The sequence below is a fragment of the Ciconia boyciana genome, chromosome 4 (genome assembly GCF_034638445.1).
Source record: "Ciconia boyciana chromosome 4, ASM3463844v1, whole genome shotgun sequence".
Lineage (NCBI taxonomy): Eukaryota > Metazoa > Chordata > Aves > Ciconiiformes > Ciconiidae > Ciconia > Ciconia boyciana.
Genome location: NC_132937.1, coordinates 53,143,739 through 53,160,226, shown reverse-complemented (window position 1 = coordinate 53,160,226; position 16,488 = coordinate 53,143,739). Strand labels below are relative to the sequence as shown.

Below are 16,488 nucleotides of genomic sequence, written 5' to 3'. Positions count from 1 at the left end.
GCCTCTGAACTGTCATAACTATGTCATTGGAATGTGCATGGTTACTTCATTGCTTCCCTAAGGGCTCCTTTTTAAAAGAGGAAAAAATATTAAAGCTTTAAGTAAAAGCAAAGCATTTGTTTTAAAGTTTCCAAATAGAGCTTTGCTCGTAGTAAGACTGTTTTTCTTTCTTTGTTTGCTTTTGTTTTGTTCCAGTCTTTTTCCCCTTGCTCTCCCCCCGTCCCATAAATAAAAGTATCTGCTATCCCAGCAAAACTCCTTTCATTCTTCCTGAGTACATAAGCCCCCAAATCAAACTGATACTAAATTTAGGGGGCCCCTCAGAGCGGCGTAATTGACTTCATGTGGCAGAACACAGTTTTATTCAGAGGGAAGGAGCGGCCAGCCGTCCTGCTGGAGCTGCTGCCAGCACGGAGCTGAGGGTCGTTAGAGGAGACAGTTCCAGTCCTCGGGTCCCTCTCCCGCTCCCTCTCCCCGCTCGCTCCCTCTCCGCTCCCTCTCCCCCTCTCTGCGGAGCTGTGCCTTGGCGTCCTCCCCAGAGCTGCTCCTTCACCGGGGGCCGCGTTTAAGGCAGCTTGGTATGCCGGTTCTGACGGGAAAGCGAAAATGTTACTGCAAGGCCAGTAATAACTGATAATTAATCACAGGAGCCAGTGTCTCTGTACCATGCACTTGGTGATACGCGCCCTGTGTGTTATAGCTAATCTTGCACAATTGCTTGGCTCTTCTGGGTGAAGGGAAAGGGGGGGGGGAGGGAAAAGAAAGAAAAGAAAAAAAGAGAGGGAGAAACTTTCAGCTTGGATGGGGCTCAAGCAGGGGAGGGAAGTTCAACCTGGAGGTTTTTAACAGGGTGACTCCCTACCAGGGGACGTTTTGCCTTTCTGAAAACTAGTTTCCAATTATGGTCTGACACTGACTGATAATAATTGAAATATTGTGTTAGCCAAAAGAGGAGTTAGTAAATGATTTGTATATTAATACTAGACTTTTATTTAATGTTGGACATAAGATGAATGAACTCATTTACCTGAGAGGCGTTGTACTGTTAGAAAAGAGAGGGAAAGTAATTAGGTTTTTATAGTTTACAGTAACAAAGCATGCCTGAATACTGGCCATAAAACAGTAATTTAATTTAAAAAAACCTTTAAAGCCAAGGAAAACTCCAAAGCAGATAGTTAATAACCAATAGCGGTTGTCTGTGGACAACAGTTTAAGCAGTATAGCTCAGGACAGGATGAAGGCATTTGAATAAGGAATATTTTGATATATCCTGTAGAGGGACCCTGATTACTGCTGATACAGTATGCTGGTATAGAATGTAATCAACATAAGGCAAATAAGCAACTCTGTTCAATTTCCCATTCTTGAAAGTAAAAAAGTTCATTTCCTGGTAGAGATGCACATTTCAAAAACACTGCTTGGCACTAGGAAGTGTGAACTGCTACTGCACTGCTTACAAGCCTTATCAGCTGTATGCATGTCTGTGACACATAACATATTTGGTTATATTCATGTTGAGCAATAGCATGGAAAGCAGTTATTCAAATTACCTGCTGTATTCTTTTAGTAAGAAGTGAGATTAAATTTTTGGGGTGGAGAAAAGGTTCTTTCCATTTCAGCCACAAAAGAGTTAACATAACTAGATCCAGATAACGATCAATTGATAAATGACGATTGAACCACATAGATAGTATTAGATTGCCTGTTTAGTATTAGACCTTTTTCAACAGATTTAGCCTCTGTGGTCTCTGGAATACTAGAAAATGTTCAACACTGACAAAGAAAGGAAACAAAACTAAATAAAAGAGCATCACAATGTGGAAGGGGGTCAAATAATTTGATACAACTAGCTCATTAGACCAAGCTAAACATTTATGCACGTAAGCTAGGCTGTTTGGTTTCTATTTTCTTTTTTAAATAGTATTTTTAATGTTCTAATTCTTGAGTATTAACTGGATTTTGTACATTATTGAACATGCGTGGTCATGTTGTATTCTGTATAGAAAGAGAGAAGTAATGTACTAAATGACTAAATGTGTGGTAGATACTGCATCAGTGTGTATCTTTCCATTGGAATACACACACAGTAGCACTGCAAAGGTGGTAATGTCGAACAGATTTATTTCTTAAAAGTCTGTACTTAACGCGTTCGCGTACTGTGTTAATCTCCTTGTCATATTTTGTTTGTTTGTTTATCATGTGCTAAACATATTCAGTCCAAATCTGCTTTCATCATGCTTTTAAGAGGAGGGTAAGTTATTTTGCAAAATGCATTTCTCTCCTCTTTAAGGATAATATTTTGTCTTATATTTCTGATTTGTTAAGGCTGTTATAACTTGCTAGCTCGCGCAGGCTATAAGCACAGACTGTGTGCAAGTGCAGCTGCAAATTTGTGTCTAAGTGCCAATGTTTCTTTCTAAATCACTAAAATTTTGAGTATTGTTTTCTGTTACCTATTTTCATCCATTTGTTTGTTAATTATTTTCAATCCATCTTCTGGAAATGTAAGTATTTTTAAAATTTTTCCTATGCTTTAAGAAAAATTGTTTTCATGAGCACAAATAACATAAAGTTATGAAATGTACATAACTTGCAAGCAAAGTTTGGCATGGTTTGAAAGAACTGTTTAATGAAACTTTTCCAGCTATACATAGTAATGCTAGAGACATTTCTTTTTTAAATTTCTAAGTATAATGCTGGCTTTCCACATGTTTTTTAGAAGCAAAGAAACCCCGAGCCCCATCACTTTTCCTTGGAGTTGTAACTTAATCTCAAGCAGGTTTTTAGTACAAAGATTGGAGCATGGCAAGAAGAATGATTTAGAACAAAACAAAACCTTGCGATCCCTCCCTCCTCTTACCTCTCAACTCACACTGCACTGCTATTTGCATACTATAGGAATGAATAACTTTTCTCAGAATAAAAGGAAAACCTACTTCATTATGGCAAGGAACTCTATGTGTCTTAGAAAAATTAGGATTGATTGTACAGGTTTAGGCTATTAATAGCAAGTATGATGGTATTTATTTTTTGATTATTTTCTTAGAGAATGGGAGCGCAAGACAATAGCATCTCCACATTCCAGAGCAAATTTAGATTTTGGTGGGGTGAGAGGAGAAGGGGAATAGTCTCCTAAATTACCTGTGAGAAGTTTATGACATGACCACTTGACTGCATTGTTTTGCCTATGCACCTTTTGTCCATGTAAAAGTGTGTGATTTGCTTGAAAGGGGTCATCCCAATCTGTATACAGAAGAATGTCTGATAACCTCAAAGGGCATAAATCTTAACTTTTAAAAAGGAGTGCTTCTTTGGGTCACTTTGATCAGTGACAGGTCGAGAATGAGCAGAAACCCTTGGCTTCTCTTCCATGCTCATCTGGTTAAGTCCAGGGCACCCACTGCCCATTCTAGTTCTGGCAAGGAGTTGTTAACAACAGAAAAGAAGGTCTGGATTTGATTGATTTAAAAAAGCAGGCTTTTGTGATTGCCTGCTTTCATAAATGTTTTGTGCATTTGTCAGAATAAGAAATGTCATTTTTCTTCATCCAGTTACCTTAAGGGTTGTTCTAAAATACTTTTAAGTCATTTCAGAAACGAGACCGTAAGAGAAATGGCTGTAACCCACAGTGACACAAAATGCCAGAGCCATGTACCTTTTTGTTAAGAAAGAAGTATGTTTAATCCGTTTCAGATAAAAAGGTAATAGCCTTTCCAGAAGCTTTTTTCAATGCGAGAGTGAAAAAGCAGTATATCAGAATTATAAATGGATCTGTGCGTCATTATATAGTAATTTAGGATTCACTCAATGATGTAACAAAATTAACAACATAATTTCATTGTGTAACTGTATCTTATTAAAGAACAACTGTCTGACATTCTCTTACAGTTGCTTTATTTAACTTCATGCAAATATTATTAGTAGTGACATTTCTCTATTGTACATTAGATTCTCTCATTAGCATGATGTGTTAGTTATCACCAGAGAAATCACTTCTAGATAGGTGAGCGGGAAGCCAAGAAAACTAAAAATGAAATCAATGATGTATATTAATATAGACGCGTCTGTTCATGAGAGATATGGAACAGTAAATTCAACTTTTTTTCCTTGCATAAATGCATGCTTATTCCAAGGAAAACTAAATAATACTTAACAATATGTGGAGTATGCATTAAAATTGCTAGAAATATTAAACTGTATACAACGTGCACTGCCTGTTTTGAGCTGTACTTGTATTCTTCAATCTGATAGTTCCTAACATTGATGTAGACATAGGCACATAAACTGTTTATTGAACCAGTATTTAAAAATAGGAGCGTAGTGTAATGTCTAATGGATTGAAGGTGAAGGCTTTTTAAATGTTCCTGGGTTGCTGGTCATAGAGGTTGTATGCAATTTTAACATTTATTAAGTAATTAACTGTTTTACTCTAGCATATAACTATTCTTTTAATATGGGTGTACATGCAAAAAGAGTTCAAACTTAATTCGACAACAGGCTGTAATTCCATACATTGATTTATTATGAACATTTTGTGAGGAAGATTAATATTGGTAAAAAGCATTTTGTAGTTTACGGTAGTTAACAATCGCCTTTGTCAGTAAGCATCAGCAAACATAATAATTTTATTTAATATACATATTTTTATCACACCATTTTAAAGATTAGCTGACCCCAGGTGGGATTTTTTTCTGTTGTTCATGAATAAGTTCATGTGCTAGTATGAATTCAGAAGCTTTATCAGGTTACATTGTCTCATTTCAGACACTTGCTTTAATTTTGTTGGGTATTTTGGTAAAGCATGGTTTAGACCTGTAATGGTTCATGCCCTTTTAGCAAATTAAAAATATTTGCATCAAGAAATTTGTGCTGCTTCTCATGTGACTCAGAATAGAGGCATTAGAAAATATTGTATATGACAAAAGAGCAGGATGTTTTGTATGGCATGTAGCACTAGACATACAAGTACAAGCAGTGATAGATACATGCCTATGTGCATGATACATGATTAAAAATAAAAAAACCCTCTCAATAGCTTCTCTTGCTGTGTTCAGTATTTGCAGGAGAAGTAAAACATAGCAAAATGTTTCCCATTCCTCTCTATACATATTAATCTTGCACATATATACATACAGTGTTTGAACATATTTGTGCCATTGTATATTTTAGTTGATGATGTGCTAAGAGCGCTGTCAGATCTTCGCTTAACTTTGAGATATGTATGCACAAAACTGTAAAATCTGCATGAAGCATTGGAGCATATATTAAAGCACATGTTCAAATACATTGTGCAATAAGCACTAGTGTTTAACATTTTTAAAAGTATATTTTTTCTATTTTCTATTTTTCTACTTTGTATTTTAGTAGTTACTTATTCATGTATAGTTTTATGGGGATTTGATTAATGTAGTGACAGAACAGATTTGGTATATAACAGCAGCAGAGTCTCCTGCTCTTATGTCAGGGTTAAGAGCCAAGGCAAATCTTCCCTAACTAATTAGATGCTGAGTAAGGCATCTTAGTGAAGTTGGGGCAAAAGTGAATGGGTCACAGCTGAGGCAAGATTGCAAGGACTGTAGTGATAGTGAAAGCATTCGCATTTGCCAGGTCGTTGTGACACTGTGCTGATTGCAAAGGAACACTCTGTTCACTGATACAGAACTGCCGTCATAAAGTACAATCAGAAACAAAAGCTTTAAAGAGCTTTTACTTTTTACTAGAAATGCTCAAAACCTGTGCTGTGTACAGCTTTCTTTGCTCGATTTTCTCAAACAATAGTGCTTGTGCTTTTGTAAAAGGATTTGCCTTGTAGACTAATGGTTCTTCGCAGTTTAGAAGAATTTCCAAACTTGGGGCTCCTAGTATACCCAGGAGGTGATGAATCATACTGGCTCAAGAAAGAGAAGGCTGAAACAGAGAAGAGGGAGAAAGGGAGAATTCCATTGTTGCTGTCTCTTAATCTTTTAGTTCAGAAAGAGAATCACTAATGCAGCTTTTTACTATAATTCAGAGAGCATAATGACAAAATTTCAGCACCTAGATAAACTGTAATTAAGGGATTTAATTTTTGCCCGGCCCGCCTGTAGAAAGGGGTAAACTTAAACAGCAGTTTTATTAAATGAAAGCCTGTGTGTTTTATACAGTTTTTCAGTGAGGCAAAATGCATTCTTTAGCTTAACATCAGTCTGTCTAACAAATGTCCAAAATAAGAGACTGTACATCAGCCTATGGACAGGCATCTGTTGCTTTGTTACTGCTCTCCCCACTCATTGTAGTAATGCCCTAATGCCTCCTTTCCCTTACTGAAATACTTGACAACTGTTTTCTAAATGATTTTCCTTCACTGACAAAGAAAACAGTGCCACTTGTACGGCTGTGTCACACAACATTTTGTCATAGAGAGGCCATCTCTTTCAGGGGCGGAGAGTGAGCATCTCAGAATTGCTTTGATCAGTGTGAACTTGCCAACAATGTACCATTGATGCTATTCTGACTCTCTCGGGAAGCCATTGCATCCCCATCCTCTACCGATGATGCGTATCTGTGCACTTGTGCAAAGGAAAGGAGAGAGTGTCATCTGCCACTTACAGAGCATGGGAGTTCAGAAGAGAAAATGACACGATTACGATCCTGCCATTCCTTCCCGTGCACAACACAGAAGTCAGCAAGCTTTTCTTATAAAATGAATAATAAGTGATACTTTAAGAAGCTTTATGGAAAGTGAGAAAATTTATACTGGGATTGTCATTAAAGCTGAAATGTACTGTCACCGGCAGGTAAACTTACTGTGATATTTGAGATGATGTTTATTTGGAAATGGACCACAACACAAATACGTCAGTAGAGATCAGTGCTGCAGTCTGCCTACCTGTGCATTTTGGAATATGCCCCTTATAGAAGAATTTGAGTGGCGTGGTAAACGTCTCTGGGTTTTTGTGATACCTACTGAGACTAATGTTGAAAAGAGCTTTAATTGCTCTTCCTTTTCTCAGAAATTTTCAACAACTCAGGGAAGAGTGAGACACACCTGATGAACACAATTTGTTTATTTGTGGTAGTTCTTTTTAAACTTTATTTAACCAGAATTCCAGGGAAGGAGATAGATTACCTGATTCTCTGCATGTGTATTTTCTCCATGCATTCTATAGGGTATTTCTTAAAGATTGATAACTTTAAAATGCAATACTTCTGGCTTTGAACAGTTTGAATGAAAATGTAATACAACGTAGTTCTTTTCAGATGAACAATTCAACATTTGGTGTGTACCAGTGAGAGGAAAATAGAATATAAAGGATCATATCCTCACTGTGATCTGAGCATGTGTTTTCCATTCATGTCATTGGAGGCCCTGTCATGCATCAAGGACAGCATATAGTTTAGGTACAGAATTACAGATAGCAGTGTATTAGCCTTCAGAGTGAGCTGTAACTAGGAGCTCAATTCTGTAAGCCTTCTGTACGCGTGTAACTTTTATGAAGCTAAATGTGCAGCTATTTTGCAAGACAAGATTCTACAGTGGTAAAGAAAGTTGCTCTTGTGTATTTTAATCTTTTCTATTATTTAGACACTAAGGAGATGAATATGATTTAAAAAAAAAAATTTAGGCATTGCACTTTCTTGAAGAAATCTAAACCTGGCTTCCTGTTTTATCACAATTCAGAAATTAAACTAGGTTCTCTGTTAAAGTCTCTGGTCAGGTCTGAGCTTTTAGACATTATGGTCCAGTGTATGATTTTATGTATAAGTTACTGAAAGCTCAGTTTTTCATGGGTTACCCTGCAAGCCAGTGCAAAATTATGATTGCTTCCAGTTTGCCCCTGAAGTTTGAATTTTTTGAACCAGAAATCTCAAAATGAAATTTGGGCAGTGTAATTCAACATGAAATTAAATTGGAGGAGAAATGTTTACAAGACTCCTTGCTAACTGGAATTGCCAACTTTTCCACAGGAAAAGTAGTAACACAGTAGGATAAAAGGTAATTTAATCAATAAAGTAGCATTTGAAAGGAATTACTCTTGTTTACATAAAAATTTGGCTTCCCAAAGTGTTCTATCTTCTTTGTTTTCTCATTAAGGGAAAAAAAAAAGAAACAAAACAAAAAAAAACCCAAACAAACCTGAAGATGTTATTGTCAGATCTTTTTATGCAGATTGATTTCCTTTTAGCATATTCATTGCCCTTTGCCTGCAAAGAATACAAGACCTCGTGTACTGTACTGCAGTTTTATTGCTGCTTTCAGAGGGATGTCTTGTGAGATGTTACGGCTCCTGCGGAAGTACAACGGCAAAATGTCATTTTATGATAGATCATTATTGATATCCTTTATTTATTTATGCCTTTTCTCATTTTTCTTTCCCTACAGTTTTTCTTGCTCTGTATATATATCTGAACATGTATTAAAAGAAAAATTCTCCTTGGTAGTAATTGAATAATTAAACCAATCTTGATTATAAGGGACTCTAGGAAGAGATAAGGGGCAGAGAGGAGAAGCATCCCTTCCAAGGGTGGCTGAATGTAGGTGCTGACATGCAAAGAGTTCAGTGTTTTGTATTTCAGTGTGCCTGTATGCAAGGGCATGATAAAAATGTGTGATGCCCTAGCTTCTCACATGGAAGGTGCTGAAAAGTATCTCAGTTTGATCTCTACTTTGTACACTTTCTTAACCAAAGCATTGCTAATATTTAAAAAGGAACCCTCAGTATATTTGTATTCCTATATCTCAAATATGAGCTTTGTGTTTATTTGACAAAATAAATATCAAGAAAATGGGAAAATTAAACTCATAGAATGCTTGAACACTTTTTTTTCTACACAGACTTAGTAGACAAAATAATAATCAGCTTGGACATCAGTGAATTGTTTAAAAACAGTTAAAACCACAAACCTGTATCACTGTGTTCAGACTTAGTTCTTGATTAAAAATGTGCCAAGTACTTTTTTTCTTGCAGGACTTCTCTAAAACTTAAATTTTATGGCAATCTGTAAAATGGAGTCCATAGGAAAACAGTCTCCTCAGAAGTGGTAGCAACTATATTTCTGAGGAGTGGACATTGGGGTTTTCACATTTCCTATCATAACTTTTAGTGGCTGTTTGTTCCCTGGACAGTTTACTTTTTAAAATACATAAATTTTATAAGAACATCTGAAATAGATGTCTTGGGGAGGAAGGAGGTACAAGCTAATGAAGAGTACGCAAGGAAAAAAATAATTACTTCCAGCTGGCTTTATATAATAAAACTACTATTAAAATGAGGAGCTCCATTAGCAAGGCTTTAATTATATATTTTCTTACATTTCTAAATAAACACCATAGTCTTTAGAAAAATAACACTTAAATGAGTTAAGCGTGACAGCCCTCACTAGCCAGGGAAAAATATAAAGAAGTACCAGCTCATCTACCCTGCCTTAATGCCCCACAGCAGTTGACATTGCTGGAATGCCTCCTGCAGCTGGTGGCATATGACTGTCATTTGCAGGCAGGATATACGGAGAGTTTACACAATGGAGGCATTCATGAAAGTGTTCCTCATCTGGGACTCCTGCAAGCTCTCATTTTATTGACCCTGTCAGAATTTAACTGGTAGGCTGTCAAATTATGTGTTGCTTTATCTAATATTAGTTTTTCTTTTAAATTAGAATGCACGGAAGAAGGGGTTGTGGAGAGCAGGTATGAAAAGCAAAAACAACTTCTGGCTTACTGTCTCTAAACCAGGAAAAACATAACAGCTGTGTAAGAACTTTATCATTTGTGCTACAAATTGTAAGGATTCTATTTTTTGGTTCAAGATTAAATAATGTGATTTATTTATGGAGCTTTTTCAGGGTTTGGGGTGGGGTTTTTTAGCATTCAAAGCCTTAAACAAAAATCCATTTTCTAGATTACCATGTCCCTCAAGTGCAACTCGAACATCGGCATACAAACAGTTTTATGAAACAGCTCACTCTAACTGCTGGTGTCCTTAAAGTTAGTAAGAAAAGTGCTCGCTATATAAGCTTCCACAAAAAGAGGTTTATTCATATGCTTTGCTGCATCTTCATGCAGAATGCCATAAAGAAATGCCTGATACTTAACGGTTTTTATAATGTTCTGCAAACAATGTAATAATCTGAGAGGTGATTGATGATTATAAATATGTTCTTTATATCACAGATTGGCTGCTTATTAATTCAATGGTGTTGAGGCATGACCTCTCCAAAGCCATAATTTGCATAAAAAAATAAAATGTATGCACAGCTTCATTGATATCTGGGAGAGAAGTGGTTACAGCAGCAGACAGCACACCAAAACATTGGCTTCATGCAGATGGAGCATACTGCAAGAAAAGTACCTTACACAGTGAGTTACACATTTTAATAGATCCTCCTATCCACCAGTCCATTGTTAATGCAATGCTAAAGTTCAGTTCAGGGCAGGGGGGGGAAGAGAGACAGGGAACAAGAAAGAATGATCAGATTGTTTTAAGGAAAATAAATTTTAACCTGGGGGCTATCAATCACTTCATTTCTGCTAGGAAAAAAACCCTCAACTCACCATGTATGTTTTTGTTCATGTATAGAAATAAGGTATGGCATCTGTCTGTCTGACATGGATCTCATTATAATAGATTTTACTTATTACATTTTCTTATCATTGTTCTACTTTTTAAAAAATGTTGGATTTCTACTAGCATAGTGATAGCTGAATAGTAAACACTGTTTTACATTAAGAAATGTATATGGCTGACTGTGTTTGTCTTGTGCCATGTATAATTTCCAGTTTCTTCCGACTTTGCTTCCCTCTTTCCTAGAATACAAAATCATTTTAAACACAAAAGACAAAGTAATCTAAATAGAATATTATTACACTATTTTGCAAGAGCTCCTGAAATATTGCTCTGGAATCTACTGAGATGTTGATTTTTCTCTGCAGGGATAAATAAGAAAGACAACTGAAACATTTTAATTCACTTGGAAATGTGTATTTTTTTTACCTTTTGATGTAGCATTCTGAAAACATTGCCTTCCCTTAAATATTTAAAAAATAAAATTGGTTGCATGAGCTGTAATATTAAATTAGTATTTAGCAAATCAAAGATAAGTTATTTACAAGAACTTGACAAATGTAGAATCTCTCTCATGATAAGTGAATTTTCATTCCAAGGAAAATGCTACTTCTCTGGTTTTGGCATAGCACTTACTGTAAAGTGGCATTTTTTGTTTTCTTTTCCTTAAAAATTGAGGAAAAATTGAAGTAGATACATACGAGTGTGTTTTCTTCTTAATGAGCATAGTTTCATTAGTGGCTTCTCAGTCTGATTGTCTAAGGAGAGAAGTAAAAGCTGGGGTTTAGAACACAACCAAGAATATGGAAAATGTTCAGACAACAGTAAAAATCATTAGTGAATTTCCTACATCATCAGACTTACCTGACAATTTATTTAAAATAATTTCTACCTATTTTTTCCATTGTGAAAGCTTGTTTGAGGTAGTCAGCCTGTCAGTACACTATTACAGGTCAAAAGTAAGGTATCTCAAACTCTTGTGCTGATACAAAAGGTTTCTGTGGAAAAACAATACTTTAAAACGCTAGAAAATTTTAATTTTAAGTGCCTAGTCCTGCTCTCACTGAAATCAATACATGTACAGTCTATAATCACAGAACTGCTCTGAGGGCTTTTCCTACAGTCTTTCCTCAGGAAGAGGTAATTCATGTTTTGCTTGTTCCGTGATGGAGCACATCTAAAATACAAATTAAGTGAAGAAATAATTGTAGAAGTAAAATTTGGGGAAGGGATTAGAGCACTGGACTCTAGTTTCAAATAATGCAATATTTGTAGAAGTATGACCTTTAAAATCTAGGTTCTTCAAAATTTTAATTACGCATTTCAGAGAAACTGTGTGGTATATGCTAGCTGTTTAAAGAAAAGTCCTCCGATAACTCAGTGCTGGGCATTTTTTTTACTTTAAAATGGAATTTTATTCTTGCATAAAAATGTATGTTTCATTAACCTATATCTTAATTAATGAAATCTTTCAGCAGGCAGTGGAAGGAAATTATTTAATTCATAGCATAGACAGCAATGATCTTAAAAAGTAAAACAACATCACAAATCCCCAAAACAAAACTAACCCCACTTTAAACATCTTTAGTTGGTATTTATGTATCTTTTGCATGAAAGTTGCTTAGACGTGAAAGTATATCTTTCTCCACATTCTTATTTTGCTTTTTGCTAATGTTGCGAAGCTAAAAGTCAGGTGTGAAAATGTTAAAGCAATTCAATGCATATGCAGTTTTATAATTATGAAGTTGAAATTTGGTTTTCTCCAAATAGACCTATACAAATCATGTTTTCTATGATTTTTCAATTTGCATTTTTAAAGGGCTTTTTTAATGATACCAAACTGAAATAAAACTTTTCTAACACGTAAAGTACATGAAGTACGTAAATATGTAAAATGCATAAAGTAAAGCCATAGACATGAGACTGATTTTAAATGACTGGGTTTTTTTTCTGAACCTATCCCTTCTATACCATATCCCCATCCCTTCCAAAATTCAGCAGTGGTCAGGTGTGGCATTTTGATTCTATCCACTGACTTGCATATGCATGTTTATACACCCACAAACTGTAAAAAGAAAACTGACTAAATGTGGCTTCAGGGAAAAGAAAGGAGTGGTGGGCGCAGATACCAGCTGGAGCTTGATGCATGTGTTCTCTTCTGTGGCACCGTTTTGTTGTTGATGTGGGAATGTAGCTAAACAGTGGCTACAGATGCTCCACTAAATAAGGATCCACATAAATTCCAGCTGTGAACTTGTGATTCATCCTTCCCTGCACAAAAGATATGTTTCCATATGTCCCATTATGTTCCATATTTGATTTTTATCACACACTGTGTGCCAGTCTGAATCTCGTCTACATGCTTTTTATGAATCCTGTAACCCTTTCTCTCTTCCTCCTTTGAATTAGTCATAACACACCCCAGCCTCCATGCAAAAAATCTGCATTACAATAATACAGCATCCTTGTAAATAATTTTCTAATGAATCAAGTGCATGAATAATGTATCTATGTAACCACTGTAACACAGAGTCTGGACATATCTATAGAAGATCATAGTAGTCCATTTGAAAAGTATTTCTCTTGAAGTTAACTCTGCAGTCCTTAAAATGATCCGAGTTCTAAATAATTTCATCTTTAAAAATACTTGTCTCTTACTTTACCTGCTCTAAATGCATTTTTGTGATATTATCTGTAATCATTTCAGGTATCTAGTGTACATAGCTTCTCTTTATATTTTTAAGTATGTAATTGATTGATAAGGACTCTCATTTTGAATTGTGAATAATATCCATTGTTAAACCATTTATGCTCTCTGAGATTCACTGAAAAGAACTGCAAAACTGTCACTGGTTCCATGGTGCCAAATAAAATATGTTCATTAATTTATTTTTTTTTCTAATATGGCTCTTATCCATTATATTCTCTAGATTGACATTCAGGATATTTTTTTCTTCTGCTACCATAATGTAGATATGGAAATTGGCATCTAGAAATGTAGGCATCTGTGGCCCCAAGAGCATACAAAACCCCATAGTTTAAAGTATTAAAAAACAAAGTAATGATTTAAAAAATGCTAGCTGAATTGCAGTGTAGGCTTTTGAGTTGGCTTATTGTAATACAGTTAGGAGAAACATGGTCCCTGCCTCCCAGTTGGGGTGAAATATGGCTGCTGGTCAGCTTTGTAAGAAACATAGTGCTGCTAGAGCTTTGCAGTAAGTTTTACATATGATAGTCATTGACTATCACAAAACTACTCAGAACATGAGGCAGAAGTCAGCACTGTTGTGTTAGACAGCTGTAATCTAGAAAGTATCTGTCTTCATGAAGGTAAAACCTCAGAGGTTGCTGTAACTATTAAAGTCATGATTAAAGTACTAAATTTCGTCATTGGCTTTTGCAGGTTGTTGAAGCCAATGCTTCTAGCTCCAGCACAAATTTTAAATGATGTATCAGGAACTGGATTAAATGCTTGCAGTCTTCAGAAGTGAAGTTATTGTGCAGATGTTGCAGCAGTGCTGTAATTTCCATACTAGTCAATTACAATATACTCACCTACATAGGTAGTTGCAATTTTGTTGACTGAAGAAAAGTGCTATGAGAATACAGTTTTCTGAAACAAGGTGTATCAAAGCAAATACTGAAGTCTGCTGCAAAGAAGCATCATTTAGCTGTGTGCAGAATTTGACATCCAGTGCTTTTTTGTCTATTGTGTTGCAAGGAAAAATAGGTCTGTTCATAATTTAAATTCTCCAGGCAAGTCAGATATCAACATTATACCAACATTTTTCAACCAAATGGATAGTTAATTAGTTTGTATTTTAGATTGAAGGTCACTGTGTTACAGATTTCTGTGAGAACAAAAAGAGAGAGCATCTAGTTAAAATGATGAGTAAGTGGGGCCTGTTCTCAGCAGTGTCTGAGGTACCATTGAGTTGAACCACTGGTCACTGTCAAATTCCAATCAAAATGCAGATAAGTTTAGCATAAACATAATAAGGTGTTGGTGTGTTTCCAGAACTGTAAAGAAGACTTTAACTGGAGAAGAGGCTGGAGATTAACAGTTTGTTTTACAGCTAGGTTAGGTATTTCAAATCAAGTGACTGGTGCTGCTTGTAACGAAGCATCTGCAAAGTGTGTCAGTGTGACGTTGGTATTCTGTGTTCAAGAAGTTCAATGTCAACACAGCTGTGACTTACCACTTTTAGCAACCTCTCAACTGGGAGTTAGATAAAATACCTTTAATTTGGGCATGAGGCTGGGGGAGAGTACTGGGACGGGAGTATAATATCAGATGCTATTAATTTTCACAAAATAACATTTGTGTGCTTTGTCGTGCCAGATAGTCTACAATGCTTTTCCTCATTTCACGTGCCAGGCTGTTTTTATATTATCATTTCCTTCTCTGCTGTGTTTATCTTTTCTGAAAATGGTGAATGTAAGCTATTACAGACTGGGTGGGTGGCACACATTTGCACAGTAAATTTTAAAACACAGAGCAAGCATTTTATTTGGGTTTTGAAAACCACTGAGAGAACTTAATGCAGCTGCTCTCATGGCATCAAAGTGAAACATGTAAAAATCTCACTTTCTATTCTAAATAACCTTAGGGCTGTTGAGTCAGATATTTCTGGGTTGACGTGTTTTGCACAGGAGTGACAGTGGCATTGAGTATATATAGTAAATCTTAATGTTCCACTGAATCTCTTCACTCTTTTATGAGCTTTGCAAGGTACTCATCCTTCACAAAATGTCAAGTTAAAACATGTCACTTTGCCATAGTTGAAATTACTTACTTGTTTTTAATCAAAAAGCAACTCTTAATGGGCTGTTTTACTGTAGGCAGTAAGGAAAGGAGCTTTCCAGTTTAGCAGCAAGTAGTTCTTCTGACCCATTATTTGCTGTCATTTCTACTTCTCATCCAGCAATGTGAAAGCAGCTGCATGATTAAAATCTGAGGATGCTGAATCAGGATGCTGGTGCTGCATATCCTACACCAAGTAGAATTAATATTTTTAGGAAAAGCTGAGCCTTTTTTAATGCATGTCTTTCAGTTCCATTAGGCAGTAGTCCTGTGTTTCCTAGGAACTTTACTGTATCCGTGATCTCTGTCAGCAGCAGAGGCGGTCTTGCTGATAGTAAAGATGATTTGTGGTACAGTGCTTCTTTGATTTTAGTTTTCCAAAACTCAGGATGAATTTAAGATGAGAGGTGCCATATATTCAACATAATCCTTGGATCCTATCCTGTGAAGTAGAAGGCTTTCTTAACTGGCGACACTCAGAAGCTTAAGCTGTACAAGTTCAGTGAATGCAGTTCATATTATTTTTAAGACTGAAATGGCTCTTCAGCTTCTAGGCCAGTTAATAATCCTCCTCTTGACTATGCTGTACATATCACAGATGGTGCTTGGCGGACTAGTCAGTGTCTCAAAGGTCACCACAACACTATTAGCTAGATCACCATGCCCTTTGTTTCCTGAGGATGCTTCTGCTACAGTACTTGTTACTTGAAAAAAATTATAGGGGTAAAGTTTGGGTTTTGTTTTAAAAGAAAACCTTAACCACTTCTCTCCTCACCAACAAGTGCTTCAAATGTGGAGTCGTTTCTTGTCTGTGAAGTGCTCTGGAGTGTAGCATTCTGCTGATACAGGTATGACCCATGGTCTCGTTCAGTTCAGGAGGGTTTTTTTGTGTGAAGATGTAATAGTTAGGATGACTGATATTTTAATTTTTGATCATAGTTGCCTTTTGGAGCTTTTATTATGTTTTGAGGGCTTATTTCAGCACCTGAGAAACAGGAACACTTAAAGTCTTCTAGAAATTCTTGTGGCCAAAGCCATATGTGTTCCTTCTGTGTAGCTTGAAAACCCTGAAATAACTAAAGGATGTTTTAAAAGCAAATACAAAAAAGCAAGTCTTTAAACTCTGTTTTTGTTGCTTTATTG

General features: G+C 36.0%; 1 protein-coding gene across 8 annotated transcripts in view; it reads left to right on the top strand.

The window, feature by feature from the left end:
* The window catches only part of BNC2 (basonuclin zinc finger protein 2), a 350,887-nt gene that overhangs the window by 92,619 nt on the left and 241,780 nt on the right, over window positions 1-16,488 (top strand). The window lies entirely within an intron of this gene.